At 39.4% G+C, this 18094-nt stretch overlaps 1 protein-coding gene across 1 annotated transcript in view; it reads left to right on the top strand.

The window, feature by feature from the left end:
- Positions 1-1152: 1152 nt before the first annotated feature.
- Positions 1153-18094, top strand: part of CELF2 (CUGBP Elav-like family member 2) — a 550570-nt gene continuing 533628 nt past the window's right edge. Inside the window, exon 1 of the mRNA XM_066551028.1 lies at positions 1153-1281. The gene's annotated coding sequence lies outside the window, so the exon portion shown is untranslated. The remainder of the gene's footprint in view (positions 1282-18094) is intronic.

The following is an 18094-nucleotide window of genomic DNA, read 5'->3' as shown; positions in this document are numbered from 1 at the left end:
CAAATGCTGCATATTTACTGTGGCATGATCCAAGCAATTACTACTAAAGTATTAAGGAAAATCATTATTTCACTCTTTTAATTTTATTCTGTAATTAGGTGGGAACCGTATTTTGGTGAATACATTTATATTTAGAAGTAATATATTATGTTTATCTTTGTTTTGAGAGGATGATTTTAGCCCTGTTATTATAAGCCTGTTAATAACAATTAAAATAGCTATTAAAAGTTATTTTAGCTTTTGTACACTTATAGCTTTGTACTTGTTTTTCTTGTTAGCTTTCATCAAATAGTTCACACTCATATGATATATGCAGTCTGCTAATAGTCAGGAGCACAGACTGCCAAAAATGGTTTCAAATATCTGGTTAAAGTCAGCTTTTTATGTTCTAGGATTATTAGTTCATCCTTTTCACACAAGTGTTGTGCTGGTTGCTCATTATGCCTCTGACTTCTCTTACTTTTTGTTCTCAAAAACGATTTGAAAAAGTTTAGAAGGGAAACTTAAAAGCAGAGCAAAAACAATGCTGGCAACTTTTTTGAGTGCCAGAGTTTTTACTGCTTTCTGTTGAAATATTTTCCTGACTTTCTGTTCAGATAAGAATTTTTGTGCAAGGTTTTACGGGGAGGGCTGACTGCATCCCTGCAAAGTGCAGCACAGTAAATGTCTGTGTATGTTCTCCGTATACCATACTATTAAAATCAATCTGTTCAGGTTAGTTTCCATTCTGAGGAGTGCAGAAAAACACAACCACCAGTTTCTGTCACGTGCTGCGCCGCATCAATTAAAAATAAATTACATTTCATGCAAAGAACCTAACTTAAAAATCTCAGCAAACAACAACAGAACCTTTTCACTAATGATTTTCAGTCATCAGAAGTGGAGAGAGACTCAGACAGCAGACAGCATGGTCCCAGCATGCTTTTTGCCTTTTTTTTTGTTTGCACAGTAGCTGTCAGTTGCAGCCCTGCAGGTAGTAGAACCCAGTGGGAAGAGGGGCGGGACAGAGCGATGCTGCCTGAACTGACAGCAAATTTAAATTACTGAGCTTTCTTTTGCTTTTTTTCTTTCTTTGAGTGCCCTTTCCTTTTTTTTTCTCTTTTCTTTTTTTTTTTTTTTGGTATTTTTCTACTCTGCGACAAACTGAAAAGATTCGAGCACACACTAATTTAACAGCCCTGCTTCGTCGTCTTCTTTTTTCCCCTTCTGCTTCCAGGATAATTAAAAGAGAAACCTGTAAAGGCAACGTTCCTTCAAGCAAGTTGGTGCTGTAACGTGCTGGTAAGATGAATTTAATTTATTTTTTTTTCCTTTTCTCATCTTTTCTTTTCCTTTTTTGGAGCTGAAAAGCTTTTGTATATCTAACGCAGTCATAAGTGTGGTTCCCCTGCTGTGGAGGGTTAGGAGGTAATGAAAAGGTGCAACGTCTTGATATGTGACCTTCTCCTATTACTTAAAATGGGGAATAACAGCTTTCATGCCTGTCCTCATGATGCTTTTCTCTCTATGAATTGACTATTTGCTCAACAGAAGAGATGCTGTGATTGTCGCACTATGACAATGAGGACTTGATTGTTTTTTGGTTACTGTTCCATGCTCCTATCAGAACAGATACTTGAGTTGGGGGGGTTGTGTTTGTGATTTTTTTTTTTCCCTCTGAATGTTGCCTGAAGCACTGATACGACAGGGGGGTGGAGATGGGGGTGGAGGAGACGGTCTTGGGTATCATCCTGCCTGTTCAGCTGTTTACTAGGTAGGGAAGTGCAACACTGAAACTTTTTTTAAAAATAAATAAATATTTTTTTTCCGCTTTCATCAAGTCGGGTCAGTGTATCCAGGATTTATTGTTGTCCAGTGCTGGGTAAAGTTGTGCTGTCCCTTGCATTTTCCCTCTGGAGAAGGGGGGAAGGGGTGTTCCACTCCATACCTTGTCACACCATTGTAGTAGCTAATTGCAAGAAGCTGACAAACTTTGCGATGAAATACCAGGCGTCGCTTTTGTGAGGAATGAGTTCGATGCTGTGGATCAGCTCCTGTGAATACCAGCCTGCCAGATACAATCAGATCTATATTATGCATGTTACATTCCTGACTTGCAAGTACACTGATTTCCAAGGTCTCCTTTCTAGTCGTCTTCTGGTACTAGCAGAAGATAAAAATAAAATTTTCATTTTATTTTTTTAGCAAATGAGATGTGTTTTGCTTTGTGTTTAAGCTTACAAAACTTAAAAAGTGGTGTGTTTTTCTCAGGATTTATGAATGTAGTTCTGCCAGGTATTGAATGCTACATCTACTGAAATCAACAGGAAGGCTGAGCTTGTCCTGTATTTAAGAGAAAATTGCTGAGTACTGGCAGGACTGGATCTTATGATTGCTGAACTATCTCTGTTTTCTCAACTGCAATTAATCTTTGGTGCACTTTAGGCTGGATCCTGTAGCTTTACTGTAATTCAGAATAAGCACTATTCTTACACTTAGTTGCTGTTTTCTGGTTGTGCTGATGAAAACTTTTTGAACATAGGATGGGGATTTTAGGAGAAATTGAATAGAGTTAGGAAACCTGTGTGATTTAGTCCTTTATCTCCTTGAAAGCTCTTTTCCTTAATTTTATTTAAAGAGGTATCCTGAAACTAATAATCTGCACATTGATACATTACACTTTCCAGACTCAAAGGTCTTTTTTGCCAAATGCATAATGTGATATCATGAGAGAAGTTGTGCAAGGAGGGTGGAGAAGAGGAGCAGTGGGATTGAACAGAGTCCTTTCCATGTCAGTGGAGAGGGGGAGAGGATGTGCCAGTGCCATATGGAAAATCACATCCTCTCACAGAAACTTTGTTAGGGCAGAGGGTTAAGGGTGCTGCACTTGCAGAAGTTCATCACTCCCTATCTCAGTCTCAGTTTCAAGCACTGCAGTACTTTTCTGAAGGTTTACTTTGCTTGTGCAGAAAATACTGTTGGCTTGTGAAATGAGGGCGTTGGAGCTCCCACATCTTGCTTTTGCCCTGAAAACTTGCCTTCCCCCACACCACCACCAAGGTCTGCAAGGCCCAGCAAATTAGGCTTTGTCCCTTGTAATCCTAAACTCCCATCCATTTATAACCAGAGAAGAAAAGGGTTGAATTCAGTGTTCTTGTTATGGAAATAAGTTTTTATTCACTCAGTATCAACTGACAGTTAGAAGCGTATCTGATGTAATATGAATAAACTGTAGGCTGTTGTCAGTAAATTATGCATTTACAGTCTCACATTCTCCTAGAAACACTGCCTTTACAATGCTCAAGTGGCCTAATGGGGTGAAACAACTGCCAATACTCTCATCTGAGCCTCCTAATCAGCCAAAGTCATGAGAAGTCCATGGTGGTTGGTTCCCACTGACCATGGTGGGCATCTCAGCCATGGGTGAGGCTGCAGGGAGGAGAGCCTGAGGTTAGCCAGGGGTCTTTGGTCACACAAGTGGTGTCAATATTACTGTTATGAAGCAATATGAAAACACAGTACAGCTGAGGTTAGATGCTGAGTTTTGTAGCAAGAATGGATTACTAAATTCTTAAAATGCTGAGTTATGTGGCAAGAATGGATTACTAAATTCCTAAAAAATCTTACTAAATTCTTAAGCTGATATCTGTACATTTAACTAAAAAAACAACCACCCGAACCCAATCTACCAGTCTACATCCTCTTTGAATTTAGTCATTAAATATATTTATTTTTTAATTAATCTGTGCACTTTAAATTGCTGTTGGCTTCTAGCAATACTGTCCTCTATTCAGTGCCTGGAAATTTCTAGTTGAATGCAACTGCTTTCATTGTAACAAAAAAAGAAAAGTAAGCCAGAAAACTTGCTGTAATTTCCTGTCAGTAACAGAGAAATAAGAAAACACTAGGCTAATAAAAATGATAATCTGAGTTTACAACTGTTAACAAGATTCCTGAATAGAAATGGTGCTATTATGCACAAAGAATTTCTATCATCACTAGAGGAATGTAGTATAAAATTATGAGGTTTATTATTAGGGTCCTGTCAACCAATCAGAAATCAACCCATAATCTTACTTGTGAAATACCATAAGTTTTAGCATCTTCCCTTCCCTCCTACTAATAAAATATTAAAGAAATTTTATAATTAGAAACTTTGATAACATAACTGTGAATTTCATTTGCAGCAAAAAGCAAGCATAATTCTGTATTTCTTCTACATCTCTAACGTTCCATATAAAGTCACTGCAAGTCTGAGTTGCACACAGCAGGTAAAATTAAGGTAAATCACAGACTTGCCATGGGCAATAATGATGGGATTTCATCAGTTACTTTCTCCTGGGAGAAGCCAAATTCACAGATTTTTCTCAGGACTCTGAAGAATGTCATAGCACCTCCTTCCCTGAACGTGATTGCATTTCTGCATTGCATTTCTGGTCAGCTCAATGCAAGTTTGATAGAATCTTGTCAAAATTCTTAGATTTTAACCACTGCAGATTATTCCATTTCATTCTAGGGGTAAAAGACTCTTAGATTTCTCTTCTCTCTGCAAATGATTTATGTCATTGTAAGGGGCTTGCTCTGTTTCCACTTGATTTAACGTATTAGCCATGGTCTTCTTTCAGCAAGAATCACTCTTGCAAGAACCCTGTACACAGGCCCAGAGTGACCCCAAGTCTCTGATCCTCCCCCACTACCTGATTGATAACATACTGGGCTACCACTTGCCTAAACACACTTCTCCCACAAGTCTGGCAGCCAGTCACATGCCCTTCATCTCCTTGTGATGTGCACATGGCTCACTGCAGAGTCCTTGGGGATCCTAGCCCTGTGTAGAGAACCCTAAAAATAATCTAAAACCTCCTCATGACTCTCATCACCCCCAAGGCAATAGAGCTCACAGTATTTCTCAGATCACTAGATAGGAATTAAGAATATAAATGAGTATTTTAGCTATTAAGGTAAACAGTAAAATAATAGCAAGAAGGGAACAGAGTGAAAAGAGAACTAGAAGCCCAGAGAGCTCATTTCTAGACCATAATTGTCATCACCCAAAGCCTTCTTGGGTTGCTTTGCATGTCCCATGGCCTGAAACTCAGTTCCTGCCCTCATGTGCTCTGAGTTCTTGAAGCCACATCTTTCCTGCTCACATTGTTAAAGACACATATTGTCATCTTCCTTGGGGATGGCAACAAAGTGGGAGCAACCCAAAAGCTCTGCACGTGTATTTTTGGGTTTTAATTTTCCTTCTCAGCCTGGAACCTCCAACTGCCTCTGTGTTACCCATAGAGGTGATTGCTCTCTGTCCATGACATTTTGGCACCAGAGATAGGATTCCTCTCATCCAAATTTAGGCGCCAATGAGGTAGACACCTATATGTGGGTGAGCCACCTCTGGCTCTCCTTATAGTCAGAGAAAACAACCAGGTGCTTTTCTGACATCTATTTTCTTACAATCCCATGGAAAGACATCATATTCAAAACTCAAACCATTTAATTTTCTCTCCTCCTCAAATTTTCTCAACTGTTGCCTTACTTTAGACATCTCCTGTAACTACTTCATGAAAACAAAGGACTCAAAACTCCGTAAATTACATACATGGAAAAACCATTGACTTATCAAGCCTCATATACCTGGCAGTGGGCTTCAAACAAGGCTGATCCTAGTGCAGTTAGGTCTGTATTGCATAGGCACACCCATACATCACTGACAAAATGTCACTCATATATATCATTAGTCCTCCAGGGCTGCTGGAGGGAAGCTGTCACAAGTGCATCCCAGGCAATGTGTTTAACGTCTAATTAATCGTGTTCCTTGTGGTTAATTTTATTAGGCTGAGCTGATCTAGTGAAAGGAGGTGCTGTGATTGGTTTATTTGTTCTACTTAGTAGGCCAGTGGCATTTAAAAGTCATGCTGCAAAGCTATAAAAAAATCCCAAATTCAGGAAACTCCATGAGTGTAATGAAGTCTACCTATTTTAGGCACCAGTATTATAATGAGTTGATGTTCCTGATGTAAATTTTCTTATCCAGAGGACACTTTGTGCATTTGAAAGCTTTCAGACTGATACTTTGTCTTCCTACATTTTTGCAGCTAAAGCTCTGTTAAGAGTGCAAAAAATGTGTTCTGCAGAGCAGCCCCCATTTCCCGAAGGTACCTCACACCTTCAGCCCACCTGGCCATCTCTGGAGGGGCTTTTTGTGTCCTCTTGGTCCTGTGACATGAAGGGCTGTGGGTGATGCTGATGGGTCATAGCCCACTTGAGCAGAGGGTTAAAGGGTCTGAGGGAGGCAGCATCAGAGCAGCCTTGCTTGAAAAGCCTAGAGGAAATTATACCCAAGGATCACCATGACCAGCATCAGTCAGGTTTATATTCAAGGAAAATCTTGTTAATTTAAAAGGCAAATGTGTCAGCACATAAGTGTATATTAATATGTATATCAGAGCATGGTGTTAGTAATGCCAAGGTACTGGGTTCAATCCCTGTATGGGCCATAAACTTATGAGTTGAACTTGATGATACTTGTGGGTCCTGTCCAACTCAGAATATTCTGTGATTCTGTGATACAAACTCATAGTATGGGTATTGGATACATAAAACCCCACTAGACAGGTGAGACATTCAGCAACAGGGACACATTCTCCCATCAGACAAACGTGGTCTCCCTTTAGGATTCATTCCTCTCTTCACTTAGGTAACCTTCAGCATCTTAAAGATTAAGGCTTGGTTTAAATCAGAGAAACTGGATTTTGCCACTCATTTGAGCATAAAGTGTTTGATTATCCACTCAGTTGTTGATCCACTTCTCAATATGGTGGTATTCAGTCAAGGTAGGTTAGGCGGTTAGGCTTGATTATCATAGAGGTGTTTTCCAACCTTAATGATCCTATCATCATCACACATGGTTGAGATAGCTCTATTCTGAACCTGAGCTCTGAAATGCTTTGCAGAAATACTCTTTATTCAGACAATGGAGTGGTCAGATTTTGAAGCCAGCAGAAAATGTGTTATGGTGCACTTGAACTGCTCACGTAATGACAGAGCTCTGAACACAGGATTGGAGGTCTGACACATTTGCTGTTCCCAATGATTTATGTATAAACTCTGTACCAACTACTAACACAGTGAGCAGTCCAGAGGGCCCGTGGACTGCATTTTGGATAACCAGAGACAGAATTATCAATTAACAGTGGCTCTTAATCAATCTGATGCAGTTGATGTTTTCCATAGGCTCTCCATTAATGAGCAGCTCTACCAACACCTTTCTTTCCCTGCACTCTAAGTCCCTGAATTATGAAGGACATGTGCATACTAAATGAAGCTTTTCCACTCAAGAGAAAAGGCTGCCTATCCAGTGTCACAAAGTAAGAGACCACATTCACAGGACATTAAAGGCTGAGTACTCTTGCTGAACAGGTTTACACATTTAAGCCTTGATCCTGCAAGGACTTATACACATGCTTAACCTTACACACTGCGAATGAAATCCTGGGCCTCTCAAAATCAATGACAAAAGTCCACTGACTTCAAAGGGCCACTCTGTGAATAGCCTTTTTGGTTTCAGTGCAGCCACACAGCGTGCAGAAGCGTGTGAGCTGATCTCCCCAACCCTGGGTGCTTGTGTGAAGTCTTAAGAGACTGAGCGAGCTGCTAAGTGTATCTTTCAGAGCGCTTCTGTCTCACAACAAACTATAGGCATTCAAAGATGTTTTCTTGTTTGATCTGTGCTCTTTACGAGTTTTGCCCAAACCCTGTGGTAAAACCTGCTGAAGGAGTCTGTGAGCAATCCATAATGCAATTCCCTCCCTGGCTAGTATTGCATTCTGAGCAGTTTGTTTTCTTTACTTTCCAAGAGATCCAATCCCTGGAGTGAGGTGATTATGCTGGAATCACATCTTTCTTTTTTAAAGAAAAAAAATCTATAGCTCACATGATTTTATAGGAAATCTGGGAAATATCTCCTGAAATGACTTACAGGTCAAAAAAAAAAAAAGTGTATGAATTTGTACAGGATTCAACTGCTGGTTTTCATCTGCTTTCTGCTGGTAATTGAGATACCTTCTTGCAAAATCTAACATCCGCCTCAGGATCTGTTGGAGATCAGAAACTCAGTCCTGGGTCTGGGTGTATAAAACTCTCCTCTGGCAGTGGTATCCCTCAGACACACTCTGGAGTCCTGAGGAGTTGGGTGAAATGTTCAGGAGGATGGAAAGTGGTATCAGCCCCATTTTTCAACACAGATCCCTCTCCAAAGCAGGTTAAGTCAATGATCCAATGATGCTGCACAGACCCTCTGCTCTGGGGGTGGTAAATTATGCTCCCAAGCCTCACAGTGGCTGAGGTAGTGGAGCCAGGGGGTCCTGGGCTGTCCTGAGTAGCACCAAGGTGTCTCAGCTCCAGTAACAGAGTTCATGCTGGAAAATGCAGATCCTGTGAGTGAAACAGCTGCACTGGTGTGCAGATGCACCAATGCACCCTGCACGAGCTCAGGACTAGGGAGGTTTTGGCTATCATCTCCCTAAGCCTGCAAAAACATTTGTGAGGACAATATGTGTGCTGTAACAAGGAGCAAGGGTTTGGAAAAGATATTTATAAAGTTTTGCATCCCAGTTATGCTTTAGGATAAGCCTGTGTTAGCATTTGTGTAAGCCAAATTACCTCTTCTCACCTAAATTGGTGGCAGTCATATGAGAAGGAGAGTAGGCTGGGTGAGCTCAGTGAAGCTACTTTTTTCTCTTTCAGCATTTTCCTCTGACACGTTTCGTTGCTCTAGCAGGAAAAAAAAAATCCCCAGACTTCACTCTTTTTTTTTTTTTTTGGCTTTTACTGTAAAGGTATTTTAATTTTATCTTCATCATGCTCCTGTACTAATGGGCTTTACACATTCCCAGCAAAGTCCTGTGTGAAATTCTTAACCACAGAGATTACAGAAATTTACTGCTTCACTGGCGTGGTCAAGTTGCCACAAAATTGCATTTGTTAATGTAGCTGTGAAAACACATGGCACCTGCCATCTCTGAGCATAAGGATTTTAAATATGGCTTGGAAGAATTTAAGGATGCCTATAAAATGGGGCTTGGCCGTGTCAGTTTAGCTTTAGAAAGGAGACTGTGCTATAAAATACTCACCCATAATTGGACACAAGTGACAGCTTTACTTAACTAGTGTTCACAAATGAAGGAGCAATGAAAATGTTCTGCCTTTCTCACCCCAGAAGAATGACCACGGCAGATGTTAATACCAGTGAGAATGGCTTTATTGTAGCTACAGGTGAGACAAATGGAGGATTTATGAGTCTGGGGATTGAGGGAAGGGGAGGAAGGGTGAAAGTCCAATGTTGTTCCCCAGAAATGCAATGTCCATTCCCAAACACATTGCATAGCACACAGAGTGCACTAAAGCAGAGGCTATTCTGTGTCCATGAATTCATGAGCATGCCTGATGTTTTTGTTTGTTTTTAAGTATACCCAGACACACAAACTGAACATGATTCTGCTGTTTATTTCCTTATGTTCTACCCTGTGTCCATTTAAGCTGATGGCACATCTCTAACTTAATTGATAATACGATGTAATCAATGGCTCAAAGTCTGGGAACTCAGTGACCCGTGGAAGTGTAAACAAGAGACAACGTTGTTTCTCTGATGAAAGTCCTGAGACCAGGCTTGGCCCAGCATCTGCTGGATCCTTTCTGTTCATTTTAATGAGCTTACAAATGGTCCCTAACATAATGTGCATTCAATAGAAATCAGCATTGGTTTTTCAGGCACTGATCCAGTAAAGCCCTTAATTATGTGCTTAAGATTATGGTATGGGAATAGTCCCACAGAAGCCACTGCAACCACAGAAATGTTTTAAGCTCAGCAAGTAAGAAAATGTTTTGTTCTTGGAGTATCATCACATTTTTTTCCAGTCAGTGGCCTCTGCCAAGAAAACTAACAAATACAGTTTCTAGAAATCCAGCAACATGAGATGCCATAGATGCAGTGATATTCAGAATTTTACCCTTTTTTTTAGCTGCTTTATATTCCTTTATGCCCAGACATAGCAAAGCACTTAACTGCAGTTGTGACATGAATAGGAGTACTTGCATCTTGAAACTCAAAGCTCCCTCCCCTTTTAGATTCAGAGTATGCTCACACGTGGTGCTGCTGTCTGTTGTCAGTCCCAATTCCAGGTAGGATGATGTTTTTAAATTTATAAAAGGTAAAGCTGCAGTATGAGTAGGAAAATATTCTCCCCTGTATTTAAAGTAAGTTCTGGTGATTTACCCCAAACTCTTTAACCAGGTGCTTTTTTAGAAGAGCTGCTTGACTGCAGTTTGAGCTTTTGTGCCATGTGGAGCACATATTGTTTAACTGCTTCACTTCAGCTCATCCCACCTCACTAGAGGGGACCGCATTTCTGCATCCCCTTGTTTTCATGAAACCTCTTGATATTCACCAGGATTTTTTCAGGTAATGGTGCTTACAGCAAACACAGCCTGTGGTGTTTCCAAAAGTTTCCTGCTGTCAAGAAGCATGAGGGCCAAATTGAAAATATTGGTTTGGGAGAATGTAATCTTTTCAGCACAGGCTCTGGTCAGCTTGGCTGTGTGCAGTGCCAGTGCCCAATAGTAATGATGTCCAGGCACAGGGCCAAATGCTAAAACTGCCCCCAGAGTGAATATACTCACACTCTGTGAGAGAAGCACTAAAGTATTCTTGTTTTCTGGCCAGCAACACCACTTCCCCGGAGGAAAACTTTTGCCAGGAGTATGAATAAGCTGCAGTGAGGCTATGCCTTATGGCAACTGCTGCATCAGGGACTGCTAAGTAACTCATAAATAAGCAGTCCCTGCTGCCCCCCAATTCCAGTATCCAGCTTCAGAAGGTACTTATGTAGGTCCAAGTATAAAGGCTTGCACAGTGGCCTCAGTGGGCTCTGAGAAGTGCCAAAGCAGAGGTGGCTACTTTCCATCTCCTGCTCCTTCAACTGGCCATAATTTTTCTGGCAAGCACAAATATGCAGAGCCTAGAAGGATTTGGCTTCTATTCTTCAGCTCATATTCATCATGTGGGTTGCTCCAGTGAAGTTATGAAGCCAGGAGCTCCTGTTATGGTAGGATAAAGACTCCACCACAGCTGAAATCTTTATTAGCAAATTAATTATGAATAAACACTGGAAAAATAGGCACACTTTAATCAACGCAGCAGCTATCTTGTTCTGGTCACACAAGTGTATTTATACCCACAACAGAACTATGTTAAAATGTAGAAGTTTTTTACATTAGTGGTCATTTTCAGTTTTCTTGAGAACCACTTCAGTTCCACTCACATAAACATGCCAAAACTTCTGCTGATATAAATCAGGGTGATCCCTTGAAGTCTGGTGAGCATCTGCCCCAGAATGGCAAATAATAGCCTCTAGAGCCCCACTAATCATTGAGGATGATAGAAGTTACTGATTCAACATGTACAACTTTTTAACACCACACAGACAAAATCATTTCAGGCAGGAATTCCTAGACTAGGGATAACCATATTCCATAAGGAGGTAGTAGAGGTTAACTGCATTCTTCTTGCAGCAAAGCAGCCTGTTTTGGTTTAAAGATTTAAAACCTGCTTACAAGGATGCAGCAGTTCAAAGTTTTGTGCAGACAGGTAGTAACAGATATAATAAAGAATATGAGCATTTAGGCATCTCTAATGTTCTATACTGTGCCCGTGTATGAGATAATCCCCAGGTCCAGCTGCTGACATGCAATGATCCAGCTGCTGCTTCTTTGCAGCAGAATTGAGAACTCTGACTCCAAATAAGCCAATAAAGTGATGCTCTGGAAGGCAATACTTGTACTCCTTCAGCTACATTTTTCTTGCCTTTCACAACATTTCCTAATTTAATGCACAGATACCTTATTTTGGAAAAAGATAGAAATATCATCAGCTGGTGTGTTTATCTAAGAAAAATCTGTATATTTTAGACAAGGATAATCAACCTCTTCTGTATACAAAGACAATCTGAGCACCATTAAACAGAAAAACACTGTCATAGTTTAAATTTCTTTATGTTCTTCTCTCCCATCAGTATAAGAATATACTTTTGTCATATAGCTACTTATCTTTGGTTGAATACAAGAGTGAGCACACAGAAGCAGTTCTTTGTTCTGGTATTTCCAGTCAGCTTCATACCTCAAATTATTAAAAACCTCTGGGAAGTCTTTCTCATGAAGTGTGATTCACAAATTGTATGAGTTAGTCTTCAAAGATTTTATTAAAATAAAAATGGAAGTCTATGACCCTTACTAGTGGTTTGTCTTATATAAATGTATTTCTCTGCTTGACTTTCACAAAATACATTAGCACAGAATAAATGACATTGGAGCAGGACAGGAAATATTTCAAAAGGAACTAATTTTCACATGCTGCAAAACTAGTTTGGGGACCATCTTGAAAGATCCTCCATGCCTCCACTTTTCTTTATGCAGCTTTATTCATTGTCTTAAAATTAATTTGCCAGAGCAAGAAAACTTGTTCTTAGGAAGGAGATAAAATTTATTTTGAAAGTCCTGGTGGTACTAGTGGTCCATGTTGCTGCTGGTGAATATGTTGTGGACAAATCTCCAGGGTTCTGTCAGTCCTAGGAAGAAAACAGCCAAGGACCATCCTGTAGTGCCACATGTTATTGAGTTGATGCAGCTCAAGTCCATCCCCACACACTCCCCCAGGCCCAGGCAGAACTGCCAGCATCCACCCTGTCTGTGGTACCTGTTCTCCCCCAGCCCAAAACCTGGAATGTTTTAGAGAGTGACATTTGGCTCAACCCAAAGCTCTGCAGGGGAGCAGGCTGCTGACTAAAGGTCTGTGCATGGTCAGGAAATGGTCCTTAGGCCACGTTCCTGGTCTGGATCTTCATATCAGTGTAGACACAACTAGCAGAAACACAGATCAAAGGGAAAGTCCTCCCCAGAACACTCACAGACCCTGATTTGAACTTCAGCCAGGTGCAGTTTCAGATTTACCCACCCTGTTGGAGGGAACCTGAAAAGAAGAGGTGGGAATAATTGCTGGCAGGTGTCTGTACAGATTAAGTAGGATACTTTCAGCTGTAAAGGCATATCCTAACCTGTGTAATAAAAACTCAGTGTGTTGCTATATCTACAGAGCATCCCTCAGCCAGGAAGTTTGGGAAGATGGGAAAGTACTGGAAGCTTGGCTTGCTCTTACAGCCTGCTCTAGGCATCCACTAAGTTTTACTGATGGACAGAGGACTTGGACAAACACCTGATCCAGCCTGGTGCAGAATCCTCCTGCTACTTGAAAGAGTGTAGGCTGAGGCAAGTGTTGTGCCTTCCTTAGAGGAAAGAAGGCTGGTTCCTGGTACAGAACTATTGAGAAATGATAAGGGCTGCTGGAGTGGAGCTGGCTTTCAGAGCAAGCACGTCCATCCAAATAAACACTCCAGGTACTCATCAATATGCCCTTGTCCAGGAGCAAATTGGATTCTGAGCAAGCATCCAAAGATATAGAAGTGTAAATATAGTGATGCTGTCCTTTTGGAAAAGCTGCATATATTTACCAGAGCAAGAGGGGGTGAAGGACTGGGCATTGTGTTATTCTACTCACTTTAAATGTTAGTTTTGATAATTTTTTCTAAATGAGTCTTTATATTTCACTGCTCCCTGTATTTCCCAAAATTATTATTAACAAATGAACAGATCTTTCTTAGTTCTCTCTGAAACAATAATGGCAAAGGCTTTGTTGCATGTGCAAGAACTCCAAATTAGGTGAAATTTGCTTCTGGCAATGGAGTTGTGGCACCATGCAGACACATCTACTAATAACGATACTTCTTTTTCTGTGTGTTGTGCAGCTATGGCAGGATATGTTCCAAACCTCATTTTATTAAATGAACAATACAGACCACCAGTAATTGTTATGTCAGGGGAAAATAAAAGCATAAAATATGCATATGATAGGATGATGTGAACATGCACACAGAGGAGCACACCAATGTGCTTTCCTTCTGCAGGGTTTTGGGAGACTTTCCAAAGTGCCCAGTTTAGAATTAGCAGGGTCAGAGGAGATGTCCCAAAATTTAGAATAATTTGAATTTATCTCTCTGGGGAGAGGTAAATTCTCTTTTCACAGAATAGATAGGTCTTCTCAGAATATTTCCCCAGACAGATTCTCTTCTGCACAACTCCTTGCCAACTGGAACCTTTTGATCTCAACATCCTCAGTGCCAAATTCTTTAATGGTGTAAATGAGTGAAACTCCACCTAAGGCAGTGGAGCAGATCCCATTTGCACCTGCAAAGAACTTGGCTTTGATTCTGTAGCCAAGGAGAGATTAAAACCATTGGTTCTAGTAGATTTGTTAGCCTGTAAAAATGCTCCTCATCTCCGGTTGCAGATAGCTCTGTAATCCAGTCCAAATGTGAGAAGGAAAAGCAGCAGAAAATGCTTTTGAGGGCGTGAATCCTAGAAAGGGAGAGTGATACACTGGAGGCTTTAACAGGATTTTGTGATCTCTGTCTTATGACCAAGGATGCATTACCATCATTTTGATTCTGGTCTCCTCACTTGCCCCCTGTGCAGCTTTTTTCCAGATCTCCTAATGTGAGCCACTTATTCCAGGTTGCTCTTTGAAGAAGGCAGCCATTGATACATCAGAGATTAAATGAGTCACTCATGATGGATTGTGGTTCATGGATTTATATACCACAGAAAATTATGCATTTTACACTACCTTGTAAAATAACCATTTATCTAAGTAAACATATTGACTTCTTTTGGTTTCATATGAAAACTATCCTGGGCTGTGAATCTTAATTTAGCAAGCTCTTGACAGGCAGGAGAAAAGACAGCTAACAATGATGGAGAAGAATCAGTTACTTAAATGTCAATAGAGGGAGGTTAAAAAATGAGCTCAAAGTAACAGATCAATTTGTTCTCCAGTGTCCAGCCAGAGGTACAGACTTGGCAACTTCTACCACAAGAAAATGAAAAGGGAAAAAAAAAAAGGGAAAGGGAAAGGGAAAGGGAAAGGAAAAGGAAAAGGAAAAGGAAAAGGAAAAGGAAAAGGAAAAGGAAAAGGAAAAGGAAAAGGAAAAGGAAAAAGAAAGGAAAAAAGAGAAGAGAAGAGAAGAGAAAAGAGAAGAGAAGAGAAGAGAAGAGAAGAGAAGAGAAGAGAAGAGAAGAGAAGAGAAGAGAAGAGAAGAGAAGAGAAGAGAAGAGAAGAGAAGAGAAGAGAAGAGAAGAGAAGAGAAAAGAAAAAAGAAAAGGAAAAGAAAAGAAAAGAAAAGAAAAGAAAAGAAAAGAAAAGAAAAGAAAAGAAAAGAAAAGAAAAGAAAAGAAAAGAAAAGAAAAGAAAAGAAAAGAAAAAGAAAAGAAAAGAAAAGAAAAGAAAAGAAAAGAAAAGAAAAGAAAAGAAAAGAAAAGAAAAGAAAAGAAAAGAAAAGAAAAGAAAAGAAAAGAAAAGAAAAGAAAAGAAAAGAAAAGAAAAGAAAAGAAAAGAAAAGAAAGGAAAAGAAAAGCTTTAGAGTTTTTGGCAGTTGGTGCAGTTGTATCAGTTTTATGATACAACTGCACCAACTATGATGTCAATTCCAACATGAAAACAGCACATACTGGACAAAGAAATGAGGCCAAATGGTTAGAACAAAGGGAAATGGTTGAGAATCATTTTCCAGAAACTCTACCTCTTATCCTTCCACTTGTATTATAGGAACCAAAGCAAGGTATCTCTTTTCCAAGCACCACAGTTTGCACATCTGTAATAAGGAAATTATTCTTCTGATCCAGATTCTCCCCAGGGCCTTTCCATATGGGTCACAGTAACATTTGAACATCTGACACTGGTAAAATTGGATCAGCAAAAATGTGCACTGATTCTTCTTCTGTGTTGAAAGCATCAGAAGGCATAAGAACTGTGAAAGAATGCAGTTTAAGAATGGAGGTAAAATGGCCTCATCCAGGTCCTTTGGGAAGCTCTGTATTTGTCTGTCTAGTGGAACAGGAATACAGGTCAGCACTTGCTCAGCTTTCAAAATAACAACAAGTTAAATTTTCTAGTGTCTGACCATTTCTGCTTGTTAGCTCAGATTGCATTTAATTGGTGCACCTGTCTGATTTTTGGCCTCTCCAGATCCTTTTCCTGATAAGTATTTACACCCCACTCACTCACAAAAGGGTCCAAGGTGCTGAGTGCATCATTGACTTCAGCCAGCTTTGGATCAGACCTGTAATCACTGCAAGCTTCTGACTTGCTGGCTCCAAGTATTTCAGATTAATCATCTCAGAGACAAAGCAGGATATCACAGCCAAGTATTACCTTATATATTTCTGCTTTCCCAAAGGTTTACTCTCCAAAAAATCCATTGTCCTATATGTAATATAAAATAATTCACCATGGAGCAAAACACTGTATCATGATACAGATCTGGGCAGTGATTGAAATAATAACAGACTGTTTAATTGCTAAATTACAGTAGTGATATTATGAAATAACATATTATATCCGCATTTATAATAAATTAATCCATCATGATTAAAGGTCTCTCAATGAATACCAAATGAATTAATACATGATTGGCCTTTATAAGTATAAGCCTTTAAAATTATGCAGTTTTCTGCAAGCAGCTAGCAGCCCACAGAATAAAGTGGCAATGAGAAAATCTGTCACAGGAAAACTTTTCTACATTTCACGTAGAACACCTTTTCTTTCAGAACATTTTTGCATGGTACTCGTTACCAATTATGACAGATAGCTTTTTAACAGGAGAAAATATGCCCATAATCACACAATGTTTGGGGGAGAGGGGAAAATTACCACAATATGACTAATTTTATGAAAGACATCTGTCATTTTCTACTGTTGTAATACAAGCTGTTTAGTAAGTAAATTTAATTAACCAGATTTCTCATTTTAAAAAAGGGGGGAAAAAGGCTTTTACAGCATGCCAGGAGCATATCCCCTGAATATAGTTTGTTTAATGCACCCAATTAGACTGAATCATCAAATTCTCTGAACCTTAAATATCTCAAATTAATTTTTTCCACATTGTTTTTCTATGTACCATTTTGCAGCCATTTGTACTGTGTAGTGGATGTTGTTTATTGTTGATATTCCTTTTTTAGAATTCCTGCTTAAAGCCAGGGCTTCTTGATGCTTGGTCTTGCACATAAAGAAAGAAATCTCTACCTAAACAGGTCCCATTGAAAAAGAGTGACATACAAAGAGTGAGAAGTGAGAAAGGCAGGGAGAGCAGGTGTATCTGTCCCAGGTCATAAATAATTCAGTGAAACATCTGAGTCTTGGTCTGGTGTCATCTCAAATACTAGACCACACTCTAAAAGGATATAATTGTAAGTCAATGGCAAGCTCCTGCTTAGGGGTGTGAAATTTCCTCTGTTATTCAAATAATTACAGACCTGAAAGGTTGGTCCTTTTTTTTGTAAAGAGAGTTCATTTTTGCAATGTATTGATTGCACATCCTTTAGACAACTTATACCATAAAGAAAGAAATTCTATAAAGGCGGTTTTTTTGGATTTTTTTGTAATATGTGAAAAGGTTGTGTTATAACACTGTTCCCCAGGAAAAGCTGCCAACATTTCTGCAGTTTTCCAATGGCCAGAAAAAAATCAAGCAAACGTGAAAATTCATTTTATTGATGTCAGTGGGAATCTGGGGTAGTTTCACTGACAGCATTTTAAGCTACCTAGGGTCAAAACATGAATAGAAATCTCAAATCAATCTCAGTAAAAACAAATATTCAAATAATACTAAATAAGCTGATTGCAACTTAATATAATGTGTTTTCCATTTGCTTAAACTATTCTTTAAAATACTTAGGTTAGTAGAAGATCACCTTCTAAACTAAACTCTTGGTGATTTTCTGGTTTAGTGCACCTTCTGAATTCTGTTCTTAAATACAGCACCATCCAAAATTTTAATATCTTCTCCTTTTGTGCACAAGGGAAGACTTCATCCCTATTCAGAAAAGAAAATAAATCAATGAAAAAACTACCCATTGCCTGAGAGTGTGTTGAACTGTACAAAATTTCACTGAAGAATGAAAACATCTTTTTATCTTTTTTTTTAATTTTATTTTATTTCATTTAGAAAAATTT

Source organism: Molothrus aeneus, chromosome 5 (genome assembly GCF_037042795.1).
Source record: "Molothrus aeneus isolate 106 chromosome 5, BPBGC_Maene_1.0, whole genome shotgun sequence".
NCBI classification, from domain to species: Eukaryota; Metazoa; Chordata; class Aves; order Passeriformes; family Icteridae; genus Molothrus; species Molothrus aeneus.
The sequence above is the reverse complement of the archived record's forward strand: the minus strand, read 5'-3'. Positions and strand labels throughout refer to the sequence as shown.